Raw genomic sequence first — 14,946 nt, 5'->3', positions numbered from 1 at the left:
AGGGAAAAGATATAAAAGAGACCAAAGGGACAACATTTTCAGGCAGAAGGTGGTGTGTGTGTGTGGAATGAGCTGCCAGAGGAAGTGGTCGAGGCTGGTACAATTACATCATTTCAAAGGCATCTGGATGGGTATACGTATAGGAAGAGTTTGGAGGGAGATGGGCCGGGTGCTGGCAGGTGGGACTAGATTGGGTCGGGATATCTGTTCGACCGAGGGTGTGTTTGTGTGCTGTACATCTCTATGACTCGATGACTGGAAGTGTCAGTCTGAGTCAATCCGTTGTCTAGCTACGGGCAAGGTGACTCCATTGGATGATGTGAACCCAGCTGATGACCCCTTTGGCCAAAGCTAGAGAACATTCTGGAAGATCAGGGAAAAGAAGGATATGAACACACACCTGGATGCCAGTCCCTTAGCGAAGCCTTGACTGCGATCTGCAGCAGAGCTCTGACCATGTGCTCCAAACTTGTTGATAAAAGCCCGAGAGTGAGGGGGGCAAGCCATTCACCCCAGCAAGTCCACACTCAGCCTCTGATGAGCATCCCATCCAGGCCCAACCACTATCCTCTCAGCCTGCATTCCCCAAAGCCAATCCAGCGAACCTGCACATCTTTGGGCTGTGGGAGGAAAGCAAAGCACCCGCAGTAGCCCATGGAGAGAAGGTGCAAACTCGACACAAACAGAAAGCCAAGGGAGGAATCAAAGTCAGGTCCCCGATGCTGCGAGGCAGCAGTGCTACCCACTGAGCCACCATGCCAGCCCCAGGAGATTCTCAGCAGGTTTTCAGCCATTGTGTCTGTGCTGTCTGTTTCAGGGAATTCAGCTTTAATCCTGCAGATCCCCAAAAGAGCTGCGTAAGGCGACAGGGAACACTCACCCTATCAACTGAATGCAGATAAGCAGTTGTTGGCAAAGCAGATTAAGGACAGACAAGGAAGAGTCAGACACCCCAGATGGGATTTGAACCCAGAACCCCTGGCTTAGGAGGCCAGTGCCTTATCCATTAGGCCACTGGAGCTGCACAGTTCCATGCAGCATGGCAGACTTTAAATACTGCGCCCTGACCTCTCATTGTGTGTTTTTGTGGATTTTCTCCTCTCAATGCACTGTGAGGATCCAAGATGGTGGTGATCTCGGACGATGGTGTTGCAGAGCTCGGCACCACAGCACAAGCGCCCAATCCGTTCCATCGCGATATCCTAGGAGTCTGAAAATGTTGTGGAGTCCCAGGACATTGTGAAAAATCAACTTTCCTGCGTTTCCTTCGTCCAGAGATGTTGAAGACGGATGGGGCAGTGTCCGAGGCCAGGCCCCCGGCCCAGCCTGCAGGATCCTTGGGCTCGATTGCCTACCAGGCCCTGGCCAAATCTCGCGCGATCTTGGTTAAGCAGATAGAGGAGAAGCTGGCCCCGATCTCTATCGTGCTGCAGAAGCATGAACAGCAGCTGGGAGACCTGGAAAAGAGGACGGATGAGGTTGGACACAGAGGCACAGCGGTGGAAGCTGATACCGCTTCCTCTAAGGATAGGATCCAAGCATCGGAGGCTGAGGGCTGACCATACAGAGGTTTATAAAATCATGAGGAACATGAATAGGGTAAACAGCCAAGGTCTTTTCCCTGGGGTGTGGGAGTCCAGAACTAGAGGGCTTAGGTTTAGGGTGAGAGGGAAAAGATATAAAAGAGACCAAAGGGACAACATTTTCAGGCAGAAGGTGGTGTGTGTGTGTGGAATGAGCTGCCAGAGGAAGTGGTCGAGGCTGGTACAATTACATCATTTCAAAGGCATCTGGATGGGTATACGTATAGGAAGAGTTTGGAGGGAGATGGGCCGGGTGCTGGCAGGTGGGACTAGATTGGGTCGGGATATCTGTTCGACCGAGGGTGTGTTTGTGTGCTGTACATCTCTATGACTCGATGACTGGAAGTGTCAGTCTGAGTCAATCCGTTGTCTAGCTACGGGCAAGGTGACTCCATTGGATGATGTGAACCCAGCTGATGACCCCTTTGGCCAAAGCTAGAGAACATTCTGGAAGATCAGGGAAAAGAAGGATATGAACACACACCTGGATGCCAGTCCCTTAGCGAAGCCTTGACTGCGATCTGCAGCAGAGCTCTGACCATGTGCTCCAAACTTGTTGATAAAAGCCCGAGAGTGAGGGGGGCAAGCCATTCACCCCAGCAAGTCCACACTCAGCCTCTGATGAGCATCCCATCCAGGCCCAACCACTATCCTCTCAGCCTGCATTCCCCAAAGCCAATCCAGCGAACCTGCACATCTTTGGGCTGTGGGAGGAAAGCAAAGCACCCGCAGTAGCCCATGGAGAGAAGGTGCAAACTCGACACAAACAGAAAGCCAAGGGAGGAATCAAAGTCAGGTCCCCGATGCTGCGAGGCAGCAGTGCTACCCACTGAGCCACCATGCCAGCCCCAGGAGATTCTCAGCAGGTTTTCAGCCATTGTGTCTGTGCTGTCTGTTTCAGGGAATTCAGCTTTAATCCTGCAGATCCCCAAAAGAGCTGCGTAAGGCGACAGGGAACACCTCACCCTATCAACTGAATGCAGATAAGCAGTTGTTGGCAAAGCAGATTAAGGACAGACAAGGAAGAGTCAGACACCCCAGATGGGATTTGAACCCAGAACCCCTGGCTTAGGAGGCCAGTGCCTTATCCATTAGGCCACTGGAGCTGCACAGTTCCATGCAGCATGGCAGACTTTAAATACTGCGCCCTGACCTCTCATTGTGTGTTTTTGTGGATTTTCTCCTCTCAATGCACTGTGAGGATCCAAGATGGTGGTGATCTCGGACGATGGTGTTGCAGAGCTCGGCACCACAGCACAAGCGCCCAATCCGTTCCATCGCGATATCCTAGGAGTCTGAAAATGTTGTGGAGTCCCAGGACATTGTGAAAAATCAACTTTCCTGCGTTTCCTTCGTCCAGAGATGTTGAAGACGGATGGGGCAGTGTCCGAGGCCAGGCCCCCGGCCCAGCCTGCAGGATCCTTGGGCTCGATTGCCTACCAGGCCCTGGCCAAATCTCGCGCGATCTTGGTTAAGCAGATAGAGGAGAAGCTGGCCCCGATCTCTATCGTGCTGCAGAAGCATGAACAGCAGCTGGGAGACCTGGAAAAGAGGACGGATGAGGTTGGACACAGAGGCACAGCGGTGGAAGCTGATACCGCTTCCTCTAAGGATAGGATCCAAGCATCGGAGGCTGAGGGCTGACCATACAGAGGTTTATAAAATCATGAGGAACATGAATAGGGTAAACAGCCAAGGTCTTTTCCCTGGGGTGTGGGAGTCCAGAACTAGAGGGCTTAGGTTTAGGGTGAGAGGGAAAAGATATAAAAGAGACCAAAGGGACAACATTTTCAGGCAGAAGGTGGTGTGTGTGTGTGGAATGAGCTGCCAGAGGAAGTGGTCGAGGCTGGTACAATTACATCATTTCAAAGGCATCTGGATGGGTATACGTATAGGAAGAGTTTGGAGGGAGATGGGCCGGGTGCTGGCAGGTGGGACTAGATTGGGTCGGGATATCTGTTCGACCGAGGGTGTGTTTGTGTGCTGTACATCTCTATGACTCGATGACTGGAAGTGTCAGTCTGAGTCAATCCGTTGTCTAGCTACGGGCAAGGTGACTCCATTGGATGATGTGAACCCAGCTGATGACCCCTTTGGCCAAAGCTAGAGAACATTCTGGAAGATCAGGGAAAAGAAGGATATGAACACACACCTGGATGCCAGTCCCTTAGCGAAGCCTTGACTGCGATCTGCAGCAGAGCTCTGACCATGTGCTCCAAACTTGTTGATAAAAGCCCGAGAGTGAGGGGGGCAAGCCATTCACCCCAGCAAGTCCACACTCAGCCTCTGATGAGCATCCCATCCAGGCCCAACCACTATCCTCTCAGCCTGCATTCCCCAAAGCCAATCCAGCGAACCTGCACATCTTTGGGCTGTGGGAGGAAAGCAAAGCACCCGCAGTAGCCCATGGAGAGAAGGTGCAAACTCGACACAAACAGAAAGCCAAGGGAGGAATCAAAGTCAGGTCCCCGATGCTGCGAGGCAGCAGTGCTACCCACTGAGCCACCATGCCAGCCCCAGGAGATTCTCAGCAGGTTTTCAGCCATTGTGTCTGTGCTGTCTGTTTCAGGGAATTCAGCTTTAATCCTGCAGATCCCCAAAAGAGCTGCGTAAGGCGACAGGGAACACCTCACCCTATCAACTGAATGCAGATAAGCAGTTGTTGGCAAAGCAGATTAAGGACAGACAAGGAAGAGTCAGACACCCCAGATGGGATTTGAACCCAGAACCCCTGGCTTAGGAGGCCAGTGCCTTATCCATTAGGCCACTGGAGCTGCACAGTTCCATGCAGCATGGCAGACTTTAAATACTGCGCCCTGACCTCTCATTGTGTGTTTTTGTGGATTTTCTCCTCTCAATGCACTGTGAGGATCCAAGATGGTGGTGATCTCGGACGATGGTGTTGCAGAGCTCGGCACCACAGCACAAGCGCCCAATCCGTTCCATCGCGATATCCTAGGAGTCTGAAAATGTTGTGGAGTCCCAGGACATTGTGAAAAATCAACTTTCCTGCGTTTCCTTCGTCCAGAGATGTTGAAGACGGATGGGGCAGTGTCCGAGGCCAGGCCCCCGGCCCAGCCTGCAGGATCCTTGGGCTCGATTGCCTACCAGGCCCTGGCCAAATCTCGCGCGATCTTGGTTAAGCAGATAGAGGAGAAGCTGGCCCCGATCTCTATCGTGCTGCAGAAGCATGAACAGCAGCTGGGAGACCTGGAAAAGAGGACGGATGAGGTTGGACACAGAGGCACAGCGGTGGAAGCTGATACCGCTTCCTCTAAGGATAGGATCCAAGCATCGGAGGCTGAGGGCTGACCATACAGAGGTTTATAAAATCATGAGGAACATGAATAGGGTAAACAGCCAAGGTCTTTTCCCTGGGGTGTGGGAGTCCAGAACTAGAGGGCTTAGGTTTAGGGTGAGAGGGAAAAGATATAAAAGAGACCAAAGGGACAACATTTTCAGGCAGAAGGTGGTGTGTGTGTGTGGAATGAGCTGCCAGAGGAAGTGGTCGAGGCTGGTACAATTACATCATTTCAAAGGCATCTGGATGGGTATACGTATAGGAAGAGTTTGGAGGGAGATGGGCCGGGTGCTGGCAGGTGGGACTAGATTGGGTCGGGATATCTGTTCGACCGAGGGTGTGTTTGTGTGCTGTACATCTCTATGACTCGATGACTGGAAGTGTCAGTCTGAGTCAATCCGTTGTCTAGCTACGGGCAAGGTGACTCCATTGGATGATGTGAACCCAGCTGATGACCCCTTTGGCCAAAGCTAGAGAACATTCTGGAAGATCAGGGAAAAGAAGGATATGAACACACACCTGGATGCCAGTCCCTTAGCGAAGCCTTGACTGCGATCTGCAGCAGAGCTCTGACCATGTGCTCCAAACTTGTTGATAAAAGCCCGAGAGTGAGGGGGGCAAGCCATTCACCCCAGCAAGTCCACACTCAGCCTCTGATGAGCATCCCATCCAGGCCCAACCACTATCCTCTCAGCCTGCATTCCCCAAAGCCAATCCAGCGAACCTGCACATCTTTGGGCTGTGGGAGGAAAGCAAAGCACCCGCAGTAGCCCATGGAGAGAAGGTGCAAACTCGACACAAACAGAAAGCCAAGGGAGGAATCAAAGTCAGGTCCCCGATGCTGCGAGGCAGCAGTGCTACCCACTGAGCCACCATGCCAGCCCCAGGAGATTCTCAGCAGGTTTTCAGCCATTGTGTCTGTGCTGTCTGTTTCAGGGAATTCAGCTTTAATCCTGCAGATCCCCAAAAGAGCTGCGTAAGGCGACAGGGAACACCTCACCCTATCAACTGAATGCAGATAAGCAGTTGTTGGCAAAGCAGATTAAGGACAGACAAGGAAGAGTCAGACACCCCAGATGGGATTTGAACCCAGAACCCCTGGCTTAGGAGGCCAGTGCCTTATCCATTAGGCCACTGGAGCTGCACAGTTCCATGCAGCATGGCAGACTTTAAATACTGCGCCCTGACCTCTCATTGTGTGTTTTTGTGGATTTTCTCCTCTCAATGCACTGTGAGGATCCAAGATGGTGGTGATCTCGGACGATGGTGTTGCAGAGCTCGGCACCACAGCACAAGCGCCCAATCCGTTCCATCGCGATATCCTAGGAGTCTGAAAATGTTGTGGAGTCCCAGGACATTGTGAAAAATCAACTTTCCTGCGTTTCCTTCGTCCAGAGATGTTGAAGACGGATGGGGCAGTGTCCGAGGCCAGGCCCCCGGCCCAGCCTGCAGGATCCTTGGGCTCGATTGCCTACCAGGCCCTGGCCAAATCTCGCGCGATCTTGGTTAAGCAGATAGAGGAGAAGCTGGCCCCGATCTCTATCGTGCTGCAGAAGCATGAACAGCAGCTGGGAGACCTGGAAAAGAGGACGGATGAGGTTGGACACAGAGGCACAGCGGTGGAAGCTGATACCGCTTCCTCTAAGGATAGGATCCAAGCATCGGAGGCTGAGGGCTGACCATACAGAGGTTTATAAAATCATGAGGAACATGAATAGGGTAAACAGCCAAGGTCTTTTCCCTGGGGTGTGGGAGTCCAGAACTAGAGGGCTTAGGTTTAGGGTGAGAGGGAAAAGATATAAAAGAGACCAAAGGGACAACATTTTCAGGCAGAAGGTGGTGTGTGTGTGTGGAATGAGCTGCCAGAGGAAGTGGTCGAGGCTGGTACAATTACATCATTTCAAAGGCATCTGGATGGGTATACGTATAGGAAGAGTTTGGAGGGAGATGGGCCGGGTGCTGGCAGGTGGGACTAGATTGGGTCGGGATATCTGTTCGACCGAGGGTGTGTTTGTGTGCTGTACATCTCTATGACTCGATGACTGGAAGTGTCAGTCTGAGTCAATCCGTTGTCTAGCTACGGGCAAGGTGACTCCATTGGATGATGTGAACCCAGCTGATGACCCCTTTGGCCAAAGCTAGAGAACATTCTGGAAGATCAGGGAAAAGAAGGATATGAACACACACCTGGATGCCAGTCCCTTAGCGAAGCCTTGACTGCGATCTGCAGCAGAGCTCTGACCATGTGCTCCAAACTTGTTGATAAAAGCCCGAGAGTGAGGGGGGCAAGCCATTCACCCCAGCAAGTCCACACTCAGCCTCTGATGAGCATCCCATCCAGGCCCAACCACTATCCTCTCAGCCTGCATTCCCCAAAGCCAATCCAGCGAACCTGCACATCTTTGGGCTGTGGGAGGAAAGCAAAGCACCCGCAGTAGCCCATGGAGAGAAGGTGCAAACTCGACACAAACAGAAAGCCAAGGGAGGAATCAAAGTCAGGTCCCCGATGCTGCGAGGCAGCAGTGCTACCCACTGAGCCACCATGCCAGCCCCAGGAGATTCTCAGCAGGTTTTCAGCCATTGTGTCTGTGCTGTCTGTTTCAGGGAATTCAGCTTTAATCCTGCAGATCCCCAAAAGAGCTGCGTAAGGCGACAGGGAACACACCCATCAACTGAATGCAGATAAGCAGTTGTTGGCAAAGCAGATTAAGGACAGACAAGGAAGAGTCAGACACCCCAGATGGGATTTGAACCCAGAACCCCTGGCTTAGGAGGCCAGTGCCTTATCCATTAGGCCACTGGAGCTGCACAGTTCCATGCAGCATGGCAGACTTTAAATACTGCGCCCTGACCTCTCATTGTGTGTTTTTGTGGATTTTCTCCTCTCAATGCACTGTGAGGATCCAAGATGGTGGTGATCTCGGACGATGGTGTTGCAGAGCTCGGCACCACAGCACAAGCGCCCAATCCGTTCCATCGCGATATCCTAGGAGTCTGAAAATGTTGTGGAGTCCCAGGACATTGTGAAAAATCAACTTTCCTGCGTTTCCTTCGTCCAGAGATGTTGAAGACGGATGGGGCAGTGTCCGAGGCCAGGCCCCCGGCCCAGCCTGCAGGATCCTTGGGCTCGATTGCCTACCAGGCCCTGGCCAAATCTCGCGCGATCTTGGTTAAGCAGATAGAGGAGAAGCTGGCCCCGATCTCTATCGTGCTGCAGAAGCATGAACAGCAGCTGGGAGACCTGGAAAAGAGGACGGATGAGGTTGGACACAGAGGCACAGCGGTGGAAGCTGATACCGCTTCCTCTAAGGATAGGATCCAAGCATCGGAGGCTGAGGGCTGACCATACAGAGGTTTATAAAATCATGAGGAACATGAATAGGGTAAACAGCCAAGGTCTTTTCCCTGGGGTGTGGGAGTCCAGAACTAGAGGGCTTAGGTTTAGGGTGAGAGGGAAAAGATATAAAAGAGACCAAAGGGACAACATTTTCAGGCAGAAGGTGGTGTGTGTGTGTGGAATGAGCTGCCAGAGGAAGTGGTCGAGGCTGGTACAATTACATCATTTCAAAGGCATCTGGATGGGTATACGTATAGGAAGAGTTTGGAGGGAGATGGGCCGGGTGCTGGCAGGTGGGACTAGATTGGGTCGGGATATCTGTTCGACCGAGGGTGTGTTTGTGTGCTGTACATCTCTATGACTCGATGACTGGAAGTGTCAGTCTGAGTCAATCCGTTGTCTAGCTACGGGCAAGGTGACTCCATTGGATGATGTGAACCCAGCTGATGACCCCTTTGGCCAAAGCTAGAGAACATTCTGGAAGATCAGGGAAAAGAAGGATATGAACACACACCTGGATGCCAGTCCCTTAGCGAAGCCTTGACTGCGATCTGCAGCAGAGCTCTGACCATGTGCTCCAAACTTGTTGATAAAAGCCCGAGAGTGAGGGGGGCAAGCCATTCACCCCAGCAAGTCCACACTCAGCCTCTGATGAGCATCCCATCCAGGCCCAACCACTATCCTCTCAGCCTGCATTCCCCAAAGCCAATCCAGCGAACCTGCACATCTTTGGGCTGTGGGAGGAAAGCAAAGCACCCGCAGTAGCCCATGGAGAGAAGGTGCAAACTCGACACAAACAGAAAGCCAAGGGAGGAATCAAAGTCAGGTCCCCGATGCTGCGAGGCAGCAGTGCTACCCACTGAGCCACCATGCCAGCCCCAGGAGATTCTCAGCAGGTTTTCAGCCATTGTGTCTGTGCTGTCTGTTTCAGGGAATTCAGCTTTAATCCTGCAGATCCCCAAAAGAGCTGCGTAAGGCGACAGGGAACACACCTATCAACTGAATGCAGATAAGCAGTTGTTGGCAAAGCAGATTAAGGACAGACAAGGAAGAGTCAGACACCCCAGATGGGATTTGAACCCAGAACCCCTGGCTTAGGAGGCCAGTGCCTTATCCATTAGGCCACTGGAGCTGCACAGTTCCATGCAGCATGGCAGACTTTAAATACTGCGCCCTGACCTCTCATTGTGTGTTTTTGTGGATTTTCTCCTCTCAATGCACTGTGAGGATCCAAGATGGTGGTGATCTCGGACGATGGTGTTGCAGAGCTCGGCACCACAGCACAAGCGCCCAATCCGTTCCATCGCGATATCCTAGGAGTCTGAAAATGTTGTGGAGTCCCAGGACATTGTGAAAAATCAACTTTCCTGCGTTTCCTTCGTCCAGAGATGTTGAAGACGGATGGGGCAGTGTCCGAGGCCAGGCCCCCGGCCCAGCCTGCAGGATCCTTGGGCTCGATTGCCTACCAGGCCCTGGCCAAATCTCGCGCGATCTTGGTTAAGCAGATAGAGGAGAAGCTGGCCCCGATCTCTATCGTGCTGCAGAAGCATGAACAGCAGCTGGGAGACCTGGAAAAGAGGACGGATGAGGTTGGACACAGAGGCACAGCGGTGGAAGCTGATACCGCTTCCTCTAAGGATAGGATCCAAGCATCGGAGGCTGAGGGCTGACCATACAGAGGTTTATAAAATCATGAGGAACATGAATAGGGTAAACAGCCAAGGTCTTTTCCCTGGGGTGTGGGAGTCCAGAACTAGAGGGCTTAGGTTTAGGGTGAGAGGGAAAAGATATAAAAGAGACCAAAGGGACAACATTTTCAGGCAGAAGGTGGTGTGTGTGTGTGGAATGAGCTGCCAGAGGAAGTGGTCGAGGCTGGTACAATTACATCATTTCAAAGGCATCTGGATGGGTATACGTATAGGAAGAGTTTGGAGGGAGATGGGCCGGGTGCTGGCAGGTGGGACTAGATTGGGTCGGGATATCTGTTCGACCGAGGGTGTGTTTGTGTGCTGTACATCTCTATGACTCGATGACTGGAAGTGTCAGTCTGAGTCAATCCGTTGTCTAGCTACGGGCAAGGTGACTCCATTGGATGATGTGAACCCAGCTGATGACCCCTTTGGCCAAAGCTAGAGAACATTCTGGAAGATCAGGGAAAAGAAGGATATGAACACACACCTGGATGCCAGTCCCTTAGCGAAGCCTTGACTGCGATCTGCAGCAGAGCTCTGACCATGTGCTCCAAACTTGTTGATAAAAGCCCGAGAGTGAGGGGGGCAAGCCATTCACCCCAGCAAGTCCACACTCAGCCTCTGATGAGCATCCCATCCAGGCCCAACCACTATCCTCTCAGCCTGCATTCCCCAAAGCCAATCCAGCGAACCTGCACATCTTTGGGCTGTGGGAGGAAAGCAAAGCACCCGCAGTAGCCCATGGAGAGAAGGTGCAAACTCGACACAAACAGAAAGCCAAGGGAGGAATCAAAGTCAGGTCCCCGATGCTGCGAGGCAGCAGTGCTACCCACTGAGCCACCATGCCAGCCCCAGGAGATTCTCAGCAGGTTTTCAGCCATTGTGTCTGTGCTGTCTGTTTCAGGGAATTCAGCTTTAATCCTGCAGATCCCCAAAAGAGCTGCGTAAGGCGACAGGGAACACCTCACCCTATCAACTGAATGCAGATAAGCAGTTGTTGGCAAAGCAGATTAAGGACAGACAAGGAAGAGTCAGACACCCCAGATGGGATTTGAACCCAGAACCCCTGGCTTAGGAGGCCAGTGCCTTATCCATTAGGCCACTGGAGCTGCACAGTTCCATGCAGCATGGCAGACTTTAAATACTGCGCCCTGACCTCTCATTGTGTGTTTTTGTGGATTTTCTCCTCTCAATGCACTGTGAGGATCCAAGATGGTGGTGATCTCGGACGATGGTGTTGCAGAGCTCGGCACCACAGCACAAGCGCCCAATCCGTTCCATCGCGATATCCTAGGAGTCTGAAAATGTTGTGGAGTCCCAGGACATTGTGAAAAATCAACTTTCCTGCGTTTCCTTCGTCCAGAGATGTTGAAGACGGATGGGGCAGTGTCCGAGGCCAGGCCCCCGGCCCAGCCTGCAGGATCCTTGGGCTCGATTGCCTACCAGGCCCTGGCCAAATCTCGCGCGATCTTGGTTAAGCAGATAGAGGAGAAGCTGGCCCCGATCTCTATCGTGCTGCAGAAGCATGAACAGCAGCTGGGAGACCTGGAAAAGAGGACGGATGAGGTTGGACACAGAGGCACAGCGGTGGAAGCTGATACCGCTTCCTCTAAGGATAGGATCCAAGCATCGGAGGCTGAGGGCTGACCATACAGAGGTTTATAAAATCATGAGGAACATGAATAGGGTAAACAGCCAAGGTCTTTTCCCTGGGGTGTGGGAGTCCAGAACTAGAGGGCTTAGGTTTAGGGTGAGAGGGAAAAGATATAAAAGAGACCAAAGGGACAACATTTTCAGGCAGAAGGTGGTGTGTGTGTGTGGAATGAGCTGCCAGAGGAAGTGGTCGAGGCTGGTACAATTACATCATTTCAAAGGCATCTGGATGGGTATACGTATAGGAAGAGTTTGGAGGGAGATGGGCCGGGTGCTGGCAGGTGGGACTAGATTGGGTCGGGATATCTGTTCGACCGAGGGTGTGTTTGTGTGCTGTACATCTCTATGACTCGATGACTGGAAGTGTCAGTCTGAGTCAATCCGTTGTCTAGCTACGGGCAAGGTGACTCCATTGGATGATGTGAACCCAGCTGATGACCCCTTTGGCCAAAGCTAGAGAACATTCTGGAAGATCAGGGAAAAGAAGGATATGAACACACACCTGGATGCCAGTCCCTTAGCGAAGCCTTGACTGCGATCTGCAGCAGAGCTCTGACCATGTGCTCCAAACTTGTTGATAAAAGCCCGAGAGTGAGGGGGGCAAGCCATTCACCCCAGCAAGTCCACACTCAGCCTCTGATGAGCATCCCATCCAGGCCCAACCACTATCCTCTCAGCCTGCATTCCCCAAAGCCAATCCAGCGAACCTGCACATCTTTGGGCTGTGGGAGGAAAGCAAAGCACCCGCAGTAGCCCATGGAGAGAAGGTGCAAACTCGACACAAACAGAAAGCCAAGGGAGGAATCAAAGTCAGGTCCCCGATGCTGCGAGGCAGCAGTGCTACCCACTGAGCCACCATGCCAGCCCCAGGAGATTCTCAGCAGGTTTTCAGCCATTGTGTCTGTGCTGTCTGTTTCAGGGAATTCAGCTTTAATCCTGCAGATCCCCAAAAGAGCTGCGTAAGGCGACAGGGAAACCTCACCCTATCAACTGAATGCAGATAAGCAGTTGTTGGCAAAGCAGATTAAGGACAGACAAGGAAGAGTCAGACACCCCAGATGGGATTTGAACCCAGAACCCCTGGCTTAGGAGGCCAGTGCCTTATCCATTAGGCCACTGGAGCTGCACAGTTCCATGCAGCATGGCAGACTTTAAATACTGCGCCCTGACCTCTCATTGTGTGTTTTTGTGGATTTTCTCCTCTCAATGCACTGTGAGGATCCAAGATGGTGGTGATCTCGGACGATGGTGTTGCAGAGCTCGGCACCACAGCACAAGCGCCCAATCCGTTCCATCGCGATATCCTAGGAGTCTGAAAATGTTGTGGAGTCCCAGGACATTGTGAAAAATCAACTTTCCTGCGTTTCCTTCGTCCAGAGATGTTGAAGACGGATGGGGCAGTGTCCGAGGCCAGGCCCCCGGCCCAGCCTGCAGGATCCTTGGGCTCGATTGCCTACCAGGCCCTGGCCAAATCTCGCGCGATCTTGGTTAAGCAGATAGAGGAGAAGCTGGCCCCGATCTCTATCGTGCTGCAGAAGCATGAACAGCAGCTGGGAGACCTGGAAAAGAGGACGGATGAGGTTGGACACAGAGGCACAGCGGTGGAAGCTGATACCGCTTCCTCTAAGGATAGGATCCAAGCATCGGAGGCTGAGGGCTGACCATACAGAGGTTTATAAAATCATGAGGAACATGAATAGGGTAAACAGCCAAGGTCTTTTCCCTGGGGTGTGGGAGTCCAGAACTAGAGGGCTTAGGTTTAGGGTGAGAGGGAAAAGATATAAAAGAGACCAAAGGGACAACATTTTCAGGCAGAAGGTGGTGTGTGTGTGTGGAATGAGCTGCCAGAGGAAGTGGTCGAGGCTGGTACAATTACATCATTTCAAAGGCATCTGGATGGGTATACGTATAGGAAGAGTTTGGAGGGAGATGGGCCGGGTGCTGGCAGGTGGGACTAGATTGGGTCGGGATATCTGTTCGACCGAGGGTGTGTTTGTGTGCTGTACATCTCTATGACTCGATGACTGGAAGTGTCAGTCTGAGTCAATCCGTTGTCTAGCTACGGGCAAGGTGACTCCATTGGATGATGTGAACCCAGCTGATGACCCCTTTGGCCAAAGCTAGAGAACATTCTGGAAGATCAGGGAAAAGAAGGATATGAACACACACCTGGATGCCAGTCCCTTAGCGAAGCCTTGACTGCGATCTGCAGCAGAGCTCTGACCATGTGCTCCAAACTTGTTGATAAAAGCCCGAGAGTGAGGGGGGCAAGCCATTCACCCCAGCAAGTCCACACTCAGCCTCTGATGAGCATCCCATCCAGGCCCAACCACTATCCTCTCAGCCTGCATTCCCCAAAGCCAATCCAGCGAACCTGCACATCTTTGGGCTGTGGGAGGAAAGCAAAGCACCCGCAGTAGCCCATGGAGAGAAGGTGCAAACTCGACACAAACAGAAAGCCAAGGGAGGAATCAAAGTCAGGTCCCCGATGCTGCGAGGCAGCAGTGCTACCCACTGAGCCACCATGCCAGCCCCAGGAGATTCTCAGCAGGTTTTCAGCCATTGTGTCTGTGCTGTCTGTTTCAGGGAATTCAGCTTTAATCCTGCAGATCCCCAAAAGAGCTGCGTAAGGCGACAGGGAACACCCCTATCAACTGAATGCAGATAAGCAGTTGTTGGCAAAGCAGATTAAGGACAGACAAGGAAGAGTCAGACACCCCAGATGGGATTTGAACCCAGAACCCCTGGCTTAGGAGGCCAGTGCCTTATCCATTAGGCCACTGGAGCTGCACAGTTCCATGCAGCATGGCAGACTTTAAATACTGCGCCCTGACCTCTCATTGTGTGTTTTTGTGGATTTTCTCCTCTCAATGCACTGTGAGGATCCAAGATGGTGGTGATCTCGGACGATGGTGTTGCAGAGCTCGGCACCACAGCACAAGCGCCCAATCCGTTCCATCGCGATATCCTAGGAGTCTGAAAATGTTGTGGAGTCCCAGGACATTGTGAAAAATCAACTTTCCTGCGTTTCCTTCGTCCAGAGATGTTGAAGACGGATGGGGCAGTGTCCGAGGCCAGGCCCCCGGCCCAGCCTGCAGGATCCTTGGGCTCGATTGCCTACCAGGCCCTGGCCAAATCTCGCGCGATCTTGGTTAAGCAGATAGAGGAGAAGCTGGCCCCGATCTCTATCGTGCTGCAGAAGCATGAACAGCAGCTGGGAGACCTGGAAAAGAGGACGGATGAGGTTGGACACAGAGGCACAGCGGTGGAAGCTGATACCGCTTCCTCTAAGGATAGGATCCAAGCATCGGAGGCTGAGGGCTGACCATACAGAGGTTTATAAAATCATGAGGAACATGAATAGGGTAAACAGCCAAGGTC

The 14,946-nt window shown here is 52.4% G+C and overlaps 3 non-coding genes across 3 annotated transcripts; all 3 read right to left on the bottom strand.

The window, feature by feature from the left end:
• Positions 1 to 948: 948 nt before the first annotated feature.
• Positions 949 to 1,021, bottom strand: trnar-ccu (transfer RNA arginine (anticodon CCU)). The gene has a single exon. It is a non-coding gene; the product is annotated as a tRNA-Arg (tRNA).
• Positions 1,022 to 2,616: 1,595 nt separating this feature from the next.
• Positions 2,617 to 2,689, bottom strand: trnar-ccu (transfer RNA arginine (anticodon CCU)). The gene has a single exon. It is a non-coding gene; the product is annotated as a tRNA-Arg (tRNA).
• A 1,595-nt stretch (positions 2,690 to 4,284) lies between these two features.
• trnar-ccu (transfer RNA arginine (anticodon CCU)) lies at positions 4,285 to 4,357 on the bottom strand. Its single transcript has one exon. It is a non-coding gene; the product is annotated as a tRNA-Arg (tRNA).
• Positions 4,358 to 14,946: the final 10,589 nt, after the last annotated feature.

This window comes from Hemiscyllium ocellatum, unplaced genomic scaffold, assembly GCF_020745735.1.
Source record: "Hemiscyllium ocellatum isolate sHemOce1 unplaced genomic scaffold, sHemOce1.pat.X.cur. scaffold_1688_pat_ctg1, whole genome shotgun sequence".
NCBI classification, from domain to species: Eukaryota; Metazoa; Chordata; class Chondrichthyes; order Orectolobiformes; family Hemiscylliidae; genus Hemiscyllium; species Hemiscyllium ocellatum.
This window is presented reverse-complemented; position numbering and strand designations above follow the sequence as displayed.